Genomic DNA, 20,576 nt, shown 5'->3' on the forward strand with positions numbered 1-20,576 from the left:
AGGGTGCGAGGCTCTGCTGTATATATATGGTTTAATAATGATGTGTTTTAGCCATAAAGATAATTGCTAATATTCAGACCACCGTCGTCGCTATCCATCCCCCCTAATCCTTCTGGCGCCGGCGGTGTAGGCGCGCGGAGGTTACGCAAAGAAGGGGTTCGTATCCTCGTTGGTGGGGTAGGTGTGTAAGGCTGAACGCAAATTATATTCATATGCATTATACCATCATCACCACCATCGCTACCCACTACCACGTCGCGCCCGTTTCACAACAGTTTCCCTCGTAAGAAGAACCGATCTCGTGTCCGCAGTCCATTACACACGATACTATAATAATAACAATAACCCGCCCACTAAGTATATTACTATTATAATATTATACTGTACGGCAAGTTGCAAAGTTGAGTGTGTCGAGGAGGAGTATAGAAGGAGGACAACGACAACGACGACGACGAAGCCGACGTGTCGCTAATTATTATTATACGACCGTTTTTACACACTGGTACAACTGATGTTGCTGACGCTGCCGTGCCGGTGCTCCTTGTACGATTATAATGTTAATACTACTACATTCACTACTACTAAAACTCTCTCTCTCTCTGTTTCTCTCTCGCTTTCTATATATATTATAAATGTGTATATATGAGGTGCTACTATGCGTGTTCCTATATAATACTATGTATTATTCATGTTATAACGCAACAACTTGCTTTATGTTACGATTACGGCGCGTGCCTGGTCTGGCTTATAATCCCGATAAAAACATATGCGACGCAATAATATTACTATCCCTTCGTGTACCGATGGTAGTATTGCACTCGCCCAGAATTTTGTTTTTAACGGTGAATGTCCGTCCCGTCTTTTGAACCGCGTATCCCTACGTACAATATCAATAAATCGTCTACTGATATTCAAAAACCAAAAATCATAGCGCCCCTCCTCCATTCCCGTTGGACAGATTCTTTTTGTTGACAGTTTCTAACTTTTATTACCGGTATTAAAACCATTACGTTTATGATCTCTGACTTATTTAAGTCCTTCGTTGTTTATTTTATTTTCATCAAATCGTTATTTATTTTGAAAATTCCAATCCATCTTCACACTCTAATCGCATTAAAACCTATACATAATATAGCTGTGCTATAAAATTGTACCGTCCAACAGTATTTCACCGTCTTATACTTTCTGATTTACTCCAATCGATTTAATAAATATTCGTTTAACATCTCTCATTCACTTTGATTTTATTCAATTTCACCAGCTTAGTACATTTAATATTTTAATGAAGGCGCTCTGCTGTATAGTTGGTTTCAAGTGCACCTCGTTGTTGAGTTTTTGAGGAAGTCACTGCCATGGAAGTTTTATGTTTGAATTCAGTGATAAATCATTGAATACAAACAACGGTTCTACGGGGAGGCGGGTTTTCAGCCTCTACATGCGTCTAAGAATATTTTCCTTTTATAATGTATTATTATTATATAAATAATACAGCACTAACAATTCCATTAAAAATAATACAAAACAAAATATTAAAAAAATCATTTGTATCACACTGCAGAATATTTGTATAATAATAATAATAAAAAAAAAAATTAATAAAAATAACCCAAATTCTAGTAATGCACAAGGTTATAACATAAGATAATTATCAGATATTACTGTATTACCTTTAATGCACAGGAAACTAACACAATTTACTTACTTATACTTGTACATTGGACAAAAAATATATAATATGCTACCATTAGACATCAAAACAAATAACTATAACAATCAAACAGAAATAACGGATATTCCTTCTTAATAATTTATCAATAAATATTATCTATTACATCATATTATAGAGTTGTAACTCATACTCAATACCGCGTTCCGTAGTCTGATTAGGTCAGTGGTATAAATTAGTTAAAATTTGTCTAAATATTTTAAAACCTCAAGCTAGAGTGGGTAATAAGTCAACTAATAATTACAATTTAATTTAATAATCAATATTAAACTATGTATACTACGAGTTTTTCAATATTTATGATTGTACTGCTATTGAGCATATTATTATTTTATTATAATTAAAAATGTATTAATATATATAAGTAGAAACTTGAATTATATTATTTAATAACATGTACAAACATGTGTAACTTACATAGGTGTCAATATTGTGATTTGATTAAATATTAATGAAATTCAGTAATAATAATATTATTTATTAAGTTATTTTTTACCTATGCAAAAAAAAAGAAATGCCTGGGTCAGGAAAGAATTTAAGAACTTTTGAAACTTAAAGTAATAAAATCATTTCCAGTAAAAATTCTTTATGAAAGCTTCGTAAATGTAATTACATTTTAGTTAGATAAAATGGATATAAATAATTATGATAAATGCGTGTATCATAATATTAGTTTTTTGATATATATTTATCATATTCGCTTTAAAAATATTTAGTTACAGTGCCTGTTCTCAGAGCAAAGAATGATGCGTGCCAGACACCAGATTCTGCTCTTTTTTGAAACATAATTATTTATTATTATTATTCACAACATAACACAATAATAATAATATAATGTTGGGTTGTGACACGGCGTAGTGTGTATGCAATATACGTGTATTACTGTGTACAAAGTTATCCAAATGTCAATGATGCCCACCACATTCAAACGCGTTCAATAAAATATAAATATATAATAATATTATAAAAAATGTACGGACGTGCGTGCTGTGCAAGCTTATGTGTAGTAAATGCTCATTAGTCATTAATGTATCTTTGTTCTTTCCTATTATATAGCCGTATAGCGAATGTATAATAGTAACAGTTATGCACGTTTACGGAAACATTATGAATTACAAATAATGAGGTGTACAATATGTCTAATAAATTATTTAGTAATTTAATATTTTTGAGTAATATAAAAAAATTTTAAAAAAAATTATTAAAACGGATACATATTTGGATAAGAAAATATTTCTTTGTTCACGATTCAAAAACAATCACCCTGTGTTGTGTTCTGTTACATAAATTATTATGTAATAATATCGCTTGTAAAAAAAGTTGTAAAGTGTGTGTTGCCAATTCGGTGGTTATTGTAGGTATAGACGATATACAAATATAATTTTGATTACATTTGGTTCGTTTCTCATAAATACACACATTTACATCCTTAATTATATGTTGCCCCGAGTCACTGAAAGGTAATTTTTTCTAGTAGGTTAGTAATTTATATTTTACAATCAATATATTATTTGACCGATTCAGTGACGACTGAAGGACATCCAAAAATACTACAGTCAAAATATTTCTATAGATTATTGAAAATTACTGAAACATCTGATAATGAACAATTAATATATATTTTAAATAATCAAAGCCGATTTTATAATTTTTAGATTAAATTATGACGATTCAACATTTTTTTTTTCATCTTAATTGTGTACACTAAATAAAAATATGTAGTTTCTTATTAAAAATATAGAACTTTTCTTTTTAGCATCGTGTATTATCCGGTGTAATGATAACAGTTATTTGTTGTTTACTCAGTATAATCGATGTTGTTTATTTTCATTTGTTTATCTTGGAAACAGTTTAAATACGTTTTACACGGCCCGTTTGTACAAGACCGTGACGTTTTTTTTTTTATTCAGACAGCGCACAATGGATTTTTCATTGCCGTCTCGTAATATTTTCATCCCATCGTGAATAATATGGAATAAGACATTTTGGCAAGAGACAAATTATTATAGAACCCAATATTTTTCTTCTTATTTTTTTTTCGTAAGAACCCACTGTGATGTTATACACCATATTGTATTCTATGAAACCAATAAGGTATTCCATCTGGAAAATATTCTATTTTATCACTTATTAATAATGCAACATCAGTACAACTAAATTCCAATTGAATATTATTATTTTGCTGATTTTAACGGCAAAGTTCTATGCTTAAAATACATAAAAACACGAGTATTACCTATATTATAAATCAATATTTTATTAGGTAGTTAGCCAAATAACATTTTTGGACTTCTAGACTTTGTTTAGTGTTTTCCAAAAATACTGCTCAGTTATTATGTGGACAAACAGCAGGTTATATCTATACAATTAAGTATACTAGGTCATCATAATTGAGAGTTTACTTAACATATAATTTATAAATTGTATTGTTCATATCGATTAGACGAGTCTTGAGGGTTGGTCATCTACTAAATTATTTAAATATGTAATTTAACAATGTGCATCAAAAGTTTAAAACAAACTAGTATAACTATGCATGTAAGAGGTAAGTTTTTGATCTCCTATTTTTGTTGTTGTACGTTTATAGCTAGAAACTAAATTACTGATACAAATTATTGTTAACAATGTCGATGCTCAGAGAAAAACTTATAAATGTTTTCTTGTAGGTATACATATCAATAAAACGGGATTCGATTATAATCCAATAATATTTTCGGTCAAAATAATGTTATATTGTAGTATTTGTTTAGTTTTATTATTAAGATATATCTAATTTTTACGACTTGTAAATTTAATACAATATGTATTATATAGGTAATATAATATTCTAATACACAGTATACGGTGGGGTTGTACGAAATTAACTAGTAGATAAGTCGGCCTATTGACTTTCTATTGTTGCAGAACATTTGTCATTTGGTTCATTATTTAAACTTCTATATATATCTACTCTATAAAATTGCGCATTAATAAAAATACACCTATTTTTTGGGGGATTGACCCCAATAATATTTTTAAAAAAATGATTTACCATGCTTAGTGCTGAATACTAATTTATTTAATATGGGGAACTAAGTCCTCCTCTACTCTCTATTTGTTCCAATACTGTCGGGAATGCATTCTGTATACATATGTGTTTATCAGTATACCTGTTTCATATCTTATAAATTAATAAGGAACACAATATTGGTATCATATAATTTAATAATTTATATTTATTTTACGTTTTTGAAACAGTGTCTTGTATAGTAAATATATTACCATAAATTACATGATATATTTTAATGTATCAGCAATCATTATACTTACATTCAGTTCAACTTTGAAATTATCTGTTTTTATCAAATACCCAATACATACACGCATAAATTCAGAATTTACCTATACATAGTAATGATAATATTGTTTAAGAATGTTGACTTCAAACTCCATAATATAAAAATAAACAGAACATATATATAATGTATAGTTTAGATACCTCCTATGGCAGATATAGTTTAAATGTGTTTAAATTAATGAGCATTAAATATTCTTCTGATTTTAACAATGACAACGTAGAGACTGCAAATAATAATTAATTACAGTTTTGTATAGAGGAACGCTTGAGTAAGAAACTTTAATCAAATGAAATGCCACAAAGATAAAAAATAAAAGAATAAAATACCTCTGTTGCATTTAATTTAATTAAAGTTCCATTTTGTTACGTAAATATTTTAAATTTATAATACTGAACGTATTGATGATAGCCAACACTTCTTTTGTAACTGTTTTGTATAATGTTTTTATGTTCGTGTGAGTATAATACGATGTAATTTCCTATTATTTATTTTTAAAAGCTTAACTTTGATCTTATGATGTATAACTTTAATAATAGTTAGTCCTTATATGGTTTAAAAGTACACTTCTTGTCATTTTTAATGATCCTATTAACCCAGAAAGTAATATTATAAAAATAATGTATGGCCCAACAATGTATGAATTAAAATATGGCTATTTTAAATGCAATTCCGATAGATATATTATTTTTATTCCTTCTGACATAATGGTGTACCTATATGAAATATTGAATTCGTGACTAAATTAAATAAACTAAACTAAATTACTTAAATTCGAGTCAGAATAATATGGGATCAACTAAGTATAGAACATAAATAATAATACTTTTCACGACTATTCGAGCCAAGTATTATAAAAAATAGTGAAAATAAATAGTATGTTTAAGTCCTTCTGGTTCAACAAATAATAATATTTAAATATTAATACAAAAAAAAATATATTGTGTTATTAAATATTTCAAACAATAATAATCAGTAGGGAACGGATTTAAATGCTCTAAAAAACAAGAAAAATGCCTTAAAAAAATACGATTGAATGCCTTAAAAAAATGCCTTTAAAAACTTTAAAAATTATGAAATATATATATAAATTATGAAAAATCAGATAAAAAATATTTAAATACAATAAAACCTTAACTAATTAACTCTCAATTATCTTCTGTCCATCTTCTTCTTCATTCTTCTTCCCTAAAAAAATAAAAAATTAATAGGTATACAATTTAGATAGGTATATTCGTTATACTTTTACCTTTTGTTTCATAGCACTGTATAATTAGGTGCTGCTTAATATTCTCAAACAGAAATATTCGACGGTTATCGGCCAGTGTTGTTTTGTATCACGAGAAACTTCGTTCCACGTCAACTGACGTCATAGGTGCAAACTTCAAATGAGCCATGTCATCAGCAGTTAGTTCTTCAGATATTGTATTATTTCTAGATGTTGCTTTTCCTTCCAAAATATTTGAATCGGTAGAAAAAATTGATTCCCCATGTTGTTAAACGTAGGACCGCAAACGACAAACATCTAAAGGTTTGGCCTTAGGCATTTTCAAAAACTTCGTGGAATAAACAAAACTAAACTAAATACATCTGCGAAAATCACTCGAAAACGTTTTACGACGAGGCTATACGCGATACTAAACGATGAAGTAATGACTCAACTCAACAGTGCAATACAAAATTACAATTTAGATAAATAGCTTATCTTATATTTACCTTTGCGGGTAATAATCTGTTGTAACTTGTATGATGTATGTATTTTGTGTCTACACGTGTCAACAATAATTTCGTAATTTCGTAACATAATAAATATTTAGGTATTTTTATTATTTTAGAATGAATGTTGAAAAAATGACTTAAAAACCATAAAAATTCACTAAAAATGTCAAAAAATGCAAAATAAAAGTTACATTTTTTAATTCCTTGATGTATGAAATGAACTTTGTGCTTGGAAAGCAATGTTTTCGGACATTCAGAAAAAAATGCAATTTGCATTTAAATCCGTTCCCTAATAATCAGGTATGCACTGAATTGATTGTGCGCAGACAGGCCAGCCGCTACCTAGACCTGTACAAAATTCACTCTGAAATTCACTAACGCGTATATTAAATATTATACATAAATACAATAATATTAAAACACACATTGAAATCTGGATTATAACCATTTAAAAATTTAATATAAAAAGACTAGGAAGCTAGTTTGTTGCAATATTTTGCTAATAGACATTATTTTCCGCACCATATTATAAAATATAGTACAACACGGTGGCGTGAGAGCACATGCTTTTGGGCGGCCGCGTTAATTACTCCAAGTGAGCTTAACCGTTCAGCGGTGAATTCAATAACGAATTTAAAATTAAATTATTATAATAATAAATTTTAACAATATATTTTACAGATGTGTGTGTGTGTTTGTGTTATATATATATATATATATAAATGTTATTTTGGCGCCGACAATAATAGACTATTGTTATTGTTTGTTGTGAAATTTGTGTAGGTATCAGGTATGAGTGACGAATATATTACTGCCCATTTTGTATGCATAGGATATAATCAGGTACTAATGGGATCATTAAAATTGTATATTCGAAATGCTTGTTATTTTGCAAGACCCAACTGCCGTATGTTGACACCATTAGCAACAAAGTTTCGATACCGTCTTAGTAACCTTAAAATCTTGTTAAATACATCATTTTTGTTTTCTAAAAATCACGACGCGACGTTTGTAATTATTATTTTAAGTTTTGCGTGTTCCTTTAAATAACTCACTCGTTCTTGTGTTTCTATTGTTTTCGTTTATTTTTTTTTTTGTCTTGTGTGTTTGTCGCACTATAGTATTTGGAAATGTGGTGTTAAAAAATTATAATAATATCTTATATTATAAGCTACGAAAACCCTTCATCCCCTAACTATTCGTGCTATTTCGTAATGGCTTAACATCTTTATCACTATTGTGGGTTTTTCCACTTAACACACATATACACGAAGTTATTATTTTGAAACGATAGGCTTATACAACAAACACACACACTCGTATGTTTCACGTACATTCAGAAGTTAATATTATGTTTGCTAGCGGTTGTTATCAGACGTGCTTTTTTTCGGCACGTGGTTCCACGGAGTTAAATTTGGATATCTGTTATCAACGTTGTCAGATTTTTATATGCAAACCGTCATCTTACCGAGGCCATATCCGAGATATGCATACGGGCGTTATAGTATACAATATTAAGCAAATCGATAGAATTGTTGTGAGGAGAAATGAATGACGTCAGTAGATGAGAGATAGCGCAAGAATAGCTCACCTACACACTTTCAGCTACAAATGTTAAAAATCTTTAGTCCTCGAGTAACATTCAAGTTTTTTTTTGTTATTTATATCAAGCTTATTATTCAAACTGTGCCGTCAAATATTAAAAAATATTACGATAGTGTATTATTTAATTTTTCAACTAATGACAAATTAAAATAAAATAATTTAAGTATAGTATATGGTCGAGTATATAGTATACAGATTATAGGTGAAAGCGAGTGAAACACTAAATAATGTATCATCGGACGTACGGCAGTACGCGACTGTGGTCGATAATCTTGCACTTCCATTCGTTTTGCGAAAAAACTACAAACATCTCGGTTTCTTCGTTATACTATTCAGTGGTACAACCGTAACCACCTTATGTAGGTATGAGTATTTCATCCCAGAGGTGGAACAACGATGTAATGAGAGAACAAAGTTCGAGGAATGGTGAAAACCAGCAAGACGAATACAATATATACGAGCGCGTCAATAAGCATTATTTGCACTACAGACTTCGCAGATAATCTTATTGTACGCTGCCCCGAGAGATGGCATGCAAGTCACAGACAAAAAAAAACCGCCTTTGGCCGAGAAAACAATGTTTAAATTACTTTTTTGAAACCAACACAAATATGGGGTTTTATTTTGTCATTGTGGCACACTGTGTGAGTTCATCTGTCGTCTTTATTCTTACGTGTATCCGTACTCCATATTATTATTATTATTATTATTATTTTTTTTTTTTATTATAAACAAGAATATATACAATCTGTAATAATTTATACAATGGGTAATAAGGGGGTTATACAAGTATACAACACGGGACGGCGTGATAGAAGGGGGGGGGTCCAATGACCCTACTTCAAAATTCTAAGCAGGTTTTTTTTTTTTTTTAATTTTTGTTTTTTATTTATTAAATGTTAAGGAGGTCCCTGGGCCAATTTCGTTTGAGACAACGAGGTGGGTTATTAGGAAGAGTAAGAGAGGAGTGGTTTGAAATTAGAGGATTTGAGTGATTGAAAGTGTTTTTGTGGAATGATTTATAATAGTGACTGGCAAGTGTATGAATGGTTGGGATTTTAAGGTCAGAGTGGAGGGAGAGATTGCTATAGAGATTTTTATATTTGATATTTTGGCTGTACCCCAAAGCTGAATACCGTAATTTGTTTTCAAGTGATTAAGATATTATATCGATTATTCTGTGAACTTGATGAAGTGACGAGTGTTTGTTCTTGAATCTAAATTGGGTGTTGGAATTATGTTGAGACTTGATAGAATAGAATTGATACGTATCAGTAATATTTTTTCTAGCATTTTTGAGAAAGAAGGTAAGAGTCTGATTGGACGATAAGAGGAGGGTAGGTCTGGTGGTTTATCGGGTTTCGGGATTAAAATTATAATGGAGTGTTTCCATAAGTGAGGGATGTGGGAAAGGCGAAGAATGAAGTTAAAAATGAATGTTAACAGTAGAATGGCTTTCTTGGGCTAGTGTTCTATAATTTGATTAGTTATAAGGTCATACCTGGTGATTTTTTGTTTGGCAATTTTTTTATGATGAATTGAATTTTGCTGGACGTGGTATGTTTGGTCGGTAAGGACATCGGAAGACAGTTAGTAACGGATTTTTCAATGAAGGAAGTGTGGTATTTGTTATTTATGTCGGAGTGGGGAGTGAAATTGTTTTCAAGGTAAGAGGCTAATAGGTTAGATTTTTCTGAATTGGTCTTGGAGAAAGATCCATCAGGATATCTAATAGTATTAAATTCTTTTGGTTTAAGATTCTTTTAGTGGCTTTCCAAATAGAGTTGTTTGAGTTGGTGAGGGAGTGTATATATTGTGGTATGGTTCTGTATTGTGTGTGCGAAGAAGGTTTTCGAGAGAGCATGTGAGGTTGTTGTAAGCGTTTTTTGTCACTAAGAAGGTGAGTATGGTGCCAGCGGTTTCTGGCATGACGTTTTTCAGCGAGAAGTAGGGAGAGGATTGTTGTTGGGAGAGGCGAGCAGTAGGGTTGACGATTCAAGGGCGGTGGTTTTTATAATATTGGTGATGGCCGAGACAGCAGAGTCAATCTCAGTGGAAGTTTTTAAGGAGAATTTTAAAGAAATGTTGTTATCAACGATGTGCGAGAATTGTTTCCAGTTAGTTTTACCTGGGGTAAGAGTCAGATAATTTTTTGGATGGATATTATTATATTGTACCAAGTTAAATTAATAATGAGTCATCCAAAGAAACGACACTATCTGTCTCGACTAGGTTCCTAGGTTATTGTTTCAAAGGCAGATGAAAAAAATTAAAAATCCTTAGTCACAGTTTTTAATCATAAGCATTTAAAGTTCAAATTTTGACAAAATACGGAAAAATCACGAAAAATAGCAAATTATTTTGAGTAGAGAATTCATAAAAATTTTTCTTTTTAAATCTAAGATTTGAAAATGTAATACAAGATTATTCATAAGTTTGTCTACCTTTATCAAAAAAAAAAAATGTCTACAAGAAAGTCAAAATAAATTTTTATGAGTGTTTGAAATTCATATTTTTACAACATTTGATATTCACTCGATATCTCATGTAACGATTTTCTTGTTTTGTTGTAATTAAAAAAACGTACGACTGTAGATACTTGAATATTTCACTGAATGTTTGTATAAGCATTTTCTATACACGATACAATTTTGAAAATAATTTGACTCTTTTTGAGCTTTTTACGGACATTGTCAGTTTTCAGTACGGAGAATATATGCTCAATAGTATAATATGCGGCGATAAGCTATCATGCAGATATATTAATTCAGATGAAGTTTGTCAGATTGGATACTATTTTCTTCTCTCTCTTTTTTAATTTATTAAATAGACGTCTCGTCTGCTTTACTGTGTAACTGTCGACCATATCTGTTTGAGACTCGTTTTTCAAATGTTCAGTATGTGTGTTAACATTTCTGTACCAAAAAGTGACACGGTATTTTTACTGTATCCCATATGAATCCCTATCCAGTTCATTATGTTTCTAATATAGCCTCGGTGACAGTTTCTCTCAAACACAAAATCCAATCTTTACCTACTGTAACGTGAATATTTTTATTTCTTATTCCAAATTTGTATAGCGTGATTTTTTTTTCCAATAACATTGTTATTTGATATTATAATATTATAATGTACTGTGTAATTGACAAAGTCATGTCTAATAATTTCTCGAAATTAATAATCGATTAATATTAATGACCGAACTGAATAATTAAGTTTATTTTGGTGGCTTTTATTGTGTTTTATTGTGTTTTATTCATTTCATTGTTTGGTGAAGAGATTGAAACTTTTAATTTTAATTGTTTGCAACTATACATTTTAACATTTTATCATTTTTGGGGAAGCCGTCGATTGTAAAAAAACTTAATTTAACTTTTAATGATGCTAACTATCATAATATTTTCCTTTGTGTAATTTAAATCTATCGTTATTTACAACTCCGTTTCTTATTGTATACGTACATATATTATTTATATTTTTAAGTAAATGTATCAAAACAAAACAATAGACAGTTAAGTTAATTTTCTTATATTCTTACATTTTTTGTTAACTCAGTTTAAAGCGTTGCCATTGCCAAGAGTTGTGGGTATTTATACAGGTAAATGGAGTATTCTATCGTACACGGATCTTGTTTCATAATCGAATACATTCATATAATCATATTGGCAAATTGAGTCTGCTATCAGTCGGCTATTGTTATCAGACGTTTCCTTTATATAAATTGCTAATCGTGTAACCAATGAAACCTAAACGACGACTGAGATCTGAATTTAGTGTATTAGGCATTTAGGTGGGTTAATTGCGTTCGATTAGACGGAATGATTATTACGTTATGATAATATTTAAATTGAATGTTCCATTGTTGTCTGAATTAATGTTGTTTATGGGACTATTAAATTGTCCTAAAACATAGCATCTTATTATACATATATATTATATAATATAGTAATTTATATAAACAATATATACCCTTCAACTGTTTTAGCGTGGTAGTGGTAGTATTCTTATTGTCTTCGCCAGCAACGTATTTTCCACAAAGATCGTTTTAATCACCATAAAATCGAGACAATGCTGTACGGCTTGACTTACATTTGAAACATATATTATAATGCGTATGTTGGATTATGTGTGCGTAATGCGTATATATATATATACACGTGTAGGTATGGTTATGGGTGCAGATTACTTTATTTAATTGTTTTCGGTAAACGAATCGATTGTCTCTCGAAATAGTGGCAGACATATATAGGTACGCTTTACTTCCGCTCTGTATATTATTGGTAATTTCTCGTTGACGTATAATATTGTACGACGCGACGACGATCGTATTGTAGTAATATATTTAGTGCGCATTATATTAACTGTGTTAAGCGATACGCCAATAATAATTACTCTCCAAAAATGTGTAATACTCGTGTGCTGTCATTGTTAGGAAATTAGAAATACCAAGAAAGGTGAACATGGAAATTGTTACATGCGTAATTAGTTCATTCACATATACCTTGGCGTTGTAACCGGGTGTAATATAGGTTACGTACCAAACTAGTTTTAATCTTTATCTATATATTACAAAGAATGTGTTAAGTGTGTGTGTGTGTGTGTGTGTGTGTGTGTATGATATGACGTAGGTACTAGGTATGATGAATTATTATAAGAACAACTGTATGAAAGTACTCTAGTTCTCCGATCGATGTTTTTTTTTTATTAATATTATTATTGCAGACTTTGTAATACGACGAGCCACCTATAAGTGTATTTTAATTCGTTATGCAGTTATTCAAGACAGGGTTCTCACGAACATCCGTAGCACCTGGTCAGTAAAAGAAGTGATTAGGTATGAAACCGAATAGTTACTTGCATTTCAAAATTTTTTAACTATCTGAAATCAAAATTTGATAAAATCGAATTCAAGCCGGCTTTATGATGTATTCGTCTTGTTTTCTAGAGTACATAGTTTCAGAGAAATATAAAAAATGAATAAATCAAAATTATAATATACGTTTCTCTTCCTCGTGAACGATGTGCAGTGCGCATGTGCGTTAGAATATTCATAGCGCGGCGCCAGTCGTACACACTGCATTCATTAACGCTATGACGCATGCATGCATTTGAAATATTACTTAAATTGAGCTGCTCTAGAACGGTATACCTAGAAGTATCCAGTAAAAAAAAGAGATCACCGAGCAAACGAATGTGCAGTGTTGAAGTGGCGTAGGTCATAAATATGGCAGTAGTATGGTATAATATGCATCAATATGGGTTATTTTTCGCAGCGTCTTTTTTTGGTTAGTAGTGACTATGAATCATTTACAAATGGTATATATTTTTTTCTTTTCATATTTTAATTTTTAAATATGATTCGTATTATTGCATATTTTAACTAAAGACGAACGATGCTCTTTTGTAACATGGCATGTTGTCTTACGATCCTAATATGATTTACATAACATTTAGTGCATAGTGCGAGACGAAAAAAAAATGTTCAAATGTATTTAAAACGGTATGGATTTGATAAATAGTAAGGGTAACAATAAAATTATTTAGCTCGCATAATGTATTATAGATCTTTGATCATTTTATTACGAAAAGCAAAAAATATATTGTAATACAGATTTTATAAAGTTAATGGCGGATACAACATTAGTACAGACTGCAACGTACTAGACATGACAAACAACTGAACTGATGTATCTTAATAATAATTATAAAACCTTACCTAACCTTGTTTGGCGGGTACAAAACATATAACCCATAAATAATATTATCAATTCGTATTGATACGCATAAAAGCTATACCTACTTCTCTTTCACTTAATATTAGTTTGGAAATTATTTGGAAATTCGTTGTAGGTACCTATTATATTATATATTTTTTTTAATTTAAATTTGTATAATATATTTTTTTTATATAATATATAAATACAATTATCTACTTCTCTAAGCCGAAGCTTGTGATGTAGTGTTACAAATGTTTTTTGACGCGTTCCGTTCGATTAACGGAAATATCGTGGGTTGCGTTTTGTTCTATATTCTTCGGTTGTGAGCGTGTTTATGAAAAGTGTGCGAACAAGACCGAAAGAGTCATCGAATGCGCAATGGTGGGGGGGGGGGGGGGGGAGATACGCATTTTGGAGCACGTTTGCAGTAATTTTTATATCACTAAAAAGATTATTTTTTTCCTTCATTTGCAGACAGGTCCTACATGTCGAGATTAAAATGACCGCCTCGGGTGACCTTGTGTTTATGCACTGCCGTTTTGTGTTAACATTTAACATAATTGTAAAATAATAATCTCCAGATACTAAATTTAAACATAAAGTTATTCTCATAACTGTGTTTCATTTATTCATAGTTATTTAAAAAAACTCTTCTTATAATTTATTACAAATGTCCCATTCTATATCTCAAATCACACCCTCTATTATACTGATTTAAAAAGTAGAAGATACCGCAAAGGTACTTTACAAACGTTTCCGCTCTCGACTAACAAACCATTCAAATCCACTCATATCCGCGCTAAATTCCGAAACCATTCCTGGGAATCCTGCTCACAGGATAAAGTGATCCTGGTAACGCAAACTAAATCTATAAAAAAACGAATAAAAATAAATAGGTATAATTAAAATTCATTATCGAAACTAACCAAATCCAAAAGTAATGTGTTGATATTGGGTGGCTACTTTTCTCACATGCCTCACGTAATTTATATATTATATCTACATAGGTACTGCAGTCTTAAAGCAACAAATGAATTACAGATTGTTTTTTTTTTTTTTTAAATAAAGTAAAAAAGATTTTGAGTTGAGTGTTGAATTTATTGATTTTACAATGATGCTCGCGTGTGTGTTTTTTGTGTCTAATGAGTTAAGACACCTTTCTGATAGAAAAAATGCCTATCTGACAATTTACTTCTCGTGAGGTTTCTGTTAACAGATTGGATTTAACTAGTACTCTGGTGAGTCAAGAGTCAAAATTAGACATTTGTCACTACATTTTTTAGTGATCGGGGGTGGGGGCTTCATATTTGTTAAAATTGTAAATATAATTAATTATTAAAATAATCGCTTGATAACGAAAATGTTAGACTGTCTCCGCTCATAATAATTTGTATTGTATAATGTATAAACAATTATTTATCGTTTAATTCAAATTCAACACATACACTATAATGTCATTACAGTGACCTACTCAAAGATTAGGTAGGTACCCACCCGCACCCGGCTAATTAGTGTACAGCAGAATGGTTACCTCCTTGAAGGGTTTTTTTTTAAAAGGTTAAATTCAATAAATTATGTTTAATACATCATATAATATGTCATTAGTGTTATAATTATAATTGATTGTACATTTATATACTACACCTATATGTGGAAAATTTTACATATTTTTTTTTGGGGGAACTGTAGGATTTGTATTTTATTTATAGTTGAGTGATAAAATATGTTAATTTATTGTGTTGATAATATCGTGTATGTGTTTGATATGAGACCCGCAGTTGACAATATTGGTTGGAGGACGACTATTTTAAAGTTGTCCATCCACAAAATACGGCGAAGTATACATAGCACATAACTTACTGTTTGTGTTTACTATTTATGGATATTCAACTCACTGTTTGAATGAATACACGCAGAAATGTATGTTGGAATTTATAAGCTCAAAGGAATTGATAAACTAATTTGGGTGTGTGAACTTTTAAAAAATAGTATATGTCTGTGTGTAAAATATGTAAGACGGTAGAAAATGCGTTTGGTGAGAAAATACATAACGTTTGAAATGGTGATGGTTAACGTTTGCCAAATCGATGAAAGAGGGTCTAAGGGGAATCACTGGGACCACTCCTATTGATTTTCCATAAATATTGGTGTTTCTGTTTTTGCCGCTTAATATTTTGTGTAATATACCATGGCCTCACGACGAAAATATTCTAAATTCGATTTTTTTTCAATAATTTTCCCTGTATGTTTGGCTATGGCATTGTTTTAATCCGTTGATTATTAACTGAGTTACAGAATAATATGAGTATTATTTATTTATATCTATCGTTATGAAAATAAAAATAATAATCTGTAGGTACTAGAACTATTTTAATACAACTACATTAATAAAGTCTCTATATTCAAATATTCTAGTCATATTAACTGTATTTAAATATACAAAACACAATGTAATCCTTATACATTAGGGCGGGAATTTTTTTGTCCTCCCCATAATGATGCGTTGTAGTAGGTTAGAGCTGTACTGGAAGGATTGTAAACAGTTTTCATGTGGTTTATTTTATATCATATATTATAATCATTAATATTATTAATCATTTACCTAGCAAATTATCGTCTTAGGCCTCGATTTTTCGTTCCCTCCCTACTAAGTCGTTGGCAAATCAAAGTAGGGTGGATGCTAAAAGCACCAAACAAATGTCTTATCTGTGAACCTCGGTTCTTCTATGTAGTGTTGGATAAACAGTGTACAGTTTGGGCTGTGAGTTTTATAATTTTCAAATAAATTATCTTCTGAATGTATGTGCATTGAAATCGTGAAAAGCGTCTGCGTGTGACGAATAACGTGATTAAATCCTCATTAATGGAAAAACATAAAGTAAGTTACGCTTTCAGGTTTTCCTTTATGAACTAGGATAAACGCTGTGACCCAATTTATGTGGACACATCGATAACGATATGAAGTTGAGTACTGAGTAGGTATTAAGGCATTGATTATAGTTCACAAACAAATTTAACGTTTATTATTTAAATTATAAAAATGGATGATGATGCTCATTAACTTTGAACTTAGTGTTGGCAAGGAGTCAGTCACTTCATCCAATAATTATAACTTGTGTATGATATTTATATAAATGTACCTACCTATGAACATTATATGCAAATTTGTATAATGTGGACTTTAGGGTGGACGGAATTTTTTTTCTTACATTTTGTGTTTAGTGGAGTGTAGAAAAAATGTATTAAGAGTATAATATTATGGTTACATAGTAATAGAAACAATTTTTGATATTTAATGCTAAGTACTTCCATGACAAGCTTAAATAGTTTATAAATAATTAAAAAATATTAATTGTTAACATTTTAATTTGATTTTTAATTTTTAATATACATTTGAATATAAAACAAACATCTTTTTAGAAAACTACAATAAACAATAATTACGAATAAATATCCCTACAGTTGGTATTTTTTAATAAAATTTGATACTAAAATAACGAGCTGATTAACTGAACTTTTAGTTTATTTTGTATAAATTCCGCTCTTCATTGCTAGGGCACTGCAGGCTTCAGTTATACCAATCTTACACATCGCTCAATATGACATTTCATTCGATTGTATATTTTGTATATAAGCTCTGGGTCACTAATTGCATTAGATATAAATATTGCAATTCAATTTTTTTTTTCGTAAGTGTTTTTTTTTTTGTTTAAGTCTTCCAGTCAGTCCGTATAATGCACTCGTCATCAAAATCTAATACTGGGACTTTAAAAACACGTATCGCTGAATGACGTTGTTTATAAGATGTATTTGATTATCATTCAAATATATATTTACATATCTAGTCTACAAGTATTCGTTTGCCTGAATAAACCGAAAAAAGTGTAAAATAAAATGTTATAAAGGTTTGATATCATTATTCATTGTTACGTGGGACGTAACGAGTATGGCAAAGTCGGTTTTCCGAAAAAAATGTTCTAGCCCCGTAGTTAATATAATATTTAAATTTTGTAGCACATTTTTAAATTGCTCATTTGGTACACTAATATTTATGCGTTGCACATAAATACATTTTATACAAAATTAGTTTTCCGAACTACGTTTTATTTTTATAGCTAGTATAGTCATATGTTGATACCTAAATAATAATAAAAAATATTATACATTTCACACAGAAACACATCATATTTAAAATATAAATATTAAATGTGGATGAAAATGATGCTTGTCGCAAAATAATAGTATTAATGCAGTATTTTGTAAAGTGGTAAGGGCCGGTGACGTTCTCGGTAATAAATGGAATTTTATTGTAGGTAGGTACGTAGGAATTTATCATGTTTGAAAACCCGACTAGATTGTTAAATTAAAGTATTATACATTTAGGAATATTTCAACTATTCATTTTAGTAGAGTGGTCCCTTAATTCACACTTGGCGTGGTAGTGGGGGTGATGATGATTTTGGATGGATGTATTACGTAGAATCTGCAGTATACGATACGATATTCATAGATATTTAATGGTCATATAATTATCGTGGATATCATCACGAATACTTAAAAACTTGAAACGTATGACAATATGTGTATAATTTATTGTTTGAATAAGAAATCAGAACTTCCAATACCACGATACACCCGTGTTATTCGCTCCACCTAAAATTAATAATTATAATTACGTCAAATGATAAATATCAGTTTATATTAATTTATAATGTGTGTTTTGCGTTATCTATGCAAATATTGTGCGTTTCGGCGTTTTATCGTTTTATCACGGTGTCTCGTATAACGGATGCGATATTGTTGCAGGATGTTTTTTTTTTTTTTGGTGGGGGGGGGGTTGTGGAAGGTTGTGGCAGTCATCGTCACAGTTCTATATGCCAAATTGAGTTTAACTTGTACTGTGATTTATGTTGCCTCGTCGAATTGATAAGCAACGTGTTTTAGTTAGACCTAACGTCAAGCGCGGAGGACTATATCGGTGTTAATAGACGTCAACCCTAAAATAATTCAAAGAACTCAAGGAATTTTAATCTCAGTCCATCATATCAATCAGATATGATTAGTCTTGTCTCATTCAGTGGTAATTTAGTAATTTAATTTTCATATACGAAATTATTTGCATAATATATTTAATATTCGTTTATTATAAATTAATGTTGTCACATAGGTATGTAGTTTACACAATTTGAATGATTCAATTATTATGTTATTTATGTGTTGTGGTTAAATAACTTTTTGAACCACTTTCATATATTATCCAAAATCTTGTGTGAATGGTATAGTTATACACTTATACTTTTATTTTTCTCAGGTTTTTAATGTTGCTGTGTATAACTACTGTGATATACTACCGTTGAATGCACTTCTGTATGGTTTTTTTTATCTCAACAGAAAATGTATTATATAATGTTAATATATTATTTAATAATTCCAGCCCGCAGAATCTTTCGAAATAACAAGTTCTTGTCTATGTCAATATTATTCTTAGTCAGCAAAACGTTGGATTACAAATATTTGCGTTATGAATAACAATTTAAAGTTTTCTAATGGAATAACTTTAAATGACTCATATCCGAAAAGATTTCAATACTTAAATTTTTAAGGATGTTTATAGGTATTGTTATATTTTTAAAACTGTTAGTTGTGCCTACTTAAAGTTTTTTTCAATACTGTTTTAATGTAATTTTTGATAGTGTGAATTTTGAGAAGTCGTTGTGTGAAGTGTCGAGTTTCTGGCAAATCCGGGGCATTCGTTAGACTTTATTTTTAAGATTTTAGATTGAAATAATTGTATTTTGTTAAGAGGACGTGATACCCGCATGTGTTGTCTCCGTCTTACAAGTGCATAATATACCAAATTTTACGCTCAGCAAAACACGTGTAGCTCTGTTAATTAAAAAATTAGAGTAAATTGACCTCTTATAAAATCTAAAGGTAAGATTATTATCTAGACAACCTCATGAGATTTTTATTATATTTTAATTTTTAAATTAGTTATGAGTACTTTAAAATGTACAAACAATTTACAATTTTAAAATACTCTGAGCTCGCTTTAAAATTAAAATATAATAAAAAGCCCACGAGGTTATCTAGATAATAATTTTACCTACCTTTAAATTTTATAAGAGTTCAATTCACTCTAATTTTGAAACTAACGGAGCTACACTTCTGCTTTGCATAGAATTTGCTATGTTACGCACTTGTACAACGGAGACAACACATGCGGGTATCACGTCCTCTTAATATATGATAGTATACGAGTACCTAACCTACCTATATTCGAAGCAGTTCCCAAATTGACGATGCATTAGGTGTAAGGCAATTTGGAAGCTGTTTATAAAACAGTATAGTGATCATTTCAACTTAGTTTAATGTATTATGCTGATTTAAAATAGAGTATTACAACTTGAGTATTTGGTTGTCTTTTGGAAATTAACTACCTATTTTGTGGTTTCAAGTGTAAGTGTTTGAGTG

At 30.2% G+C, this 20,576-nt stretch overlaps 1 protein-coding gene and 1 long non-coding RNA gene across 2 annotated transcripts in view; one reads left to right on the top strand and one right to left on the bottom strand.

The window, feature by feature from the left end:
- LOC132947031 (uncharacterized) overlaps positions 1-20,576 on the top strand; it is a 316,853-nt gene that overhangs the window by 160,947 nt on the left and 135,330 nt on the right. The gene's annotated exons all lie outside the window — the stretch shown is intronic.
- LOC132946740 (uncharacterized) lies at positions 6,122-8,048 on the bottom strand. Its single transcript, XR_009664754.1, has 2 exons — positions 6,311-8,048; positions 6,122-6,249 (listed from the first exon to the last, which is right to left on the bottom strand). It is a non-coding gene; the product is annotated as an uncharacterized LOC132946740 (long non-coding RNA).

Source organism: Metopolophium dirhodum, chromosome 6 (genome assembly GCF_019925205.1).
Source record: "Metopolophium dirhodum isolate CAU chromosome 6, ASM1992520v1, whole genome shotgun sequence".
NCBI lineage: Eukaryota > Metazoa > Arthropoda > Insecta > Hemiptera > Aphididae > Metopolophium > Metopolophium dirhodum.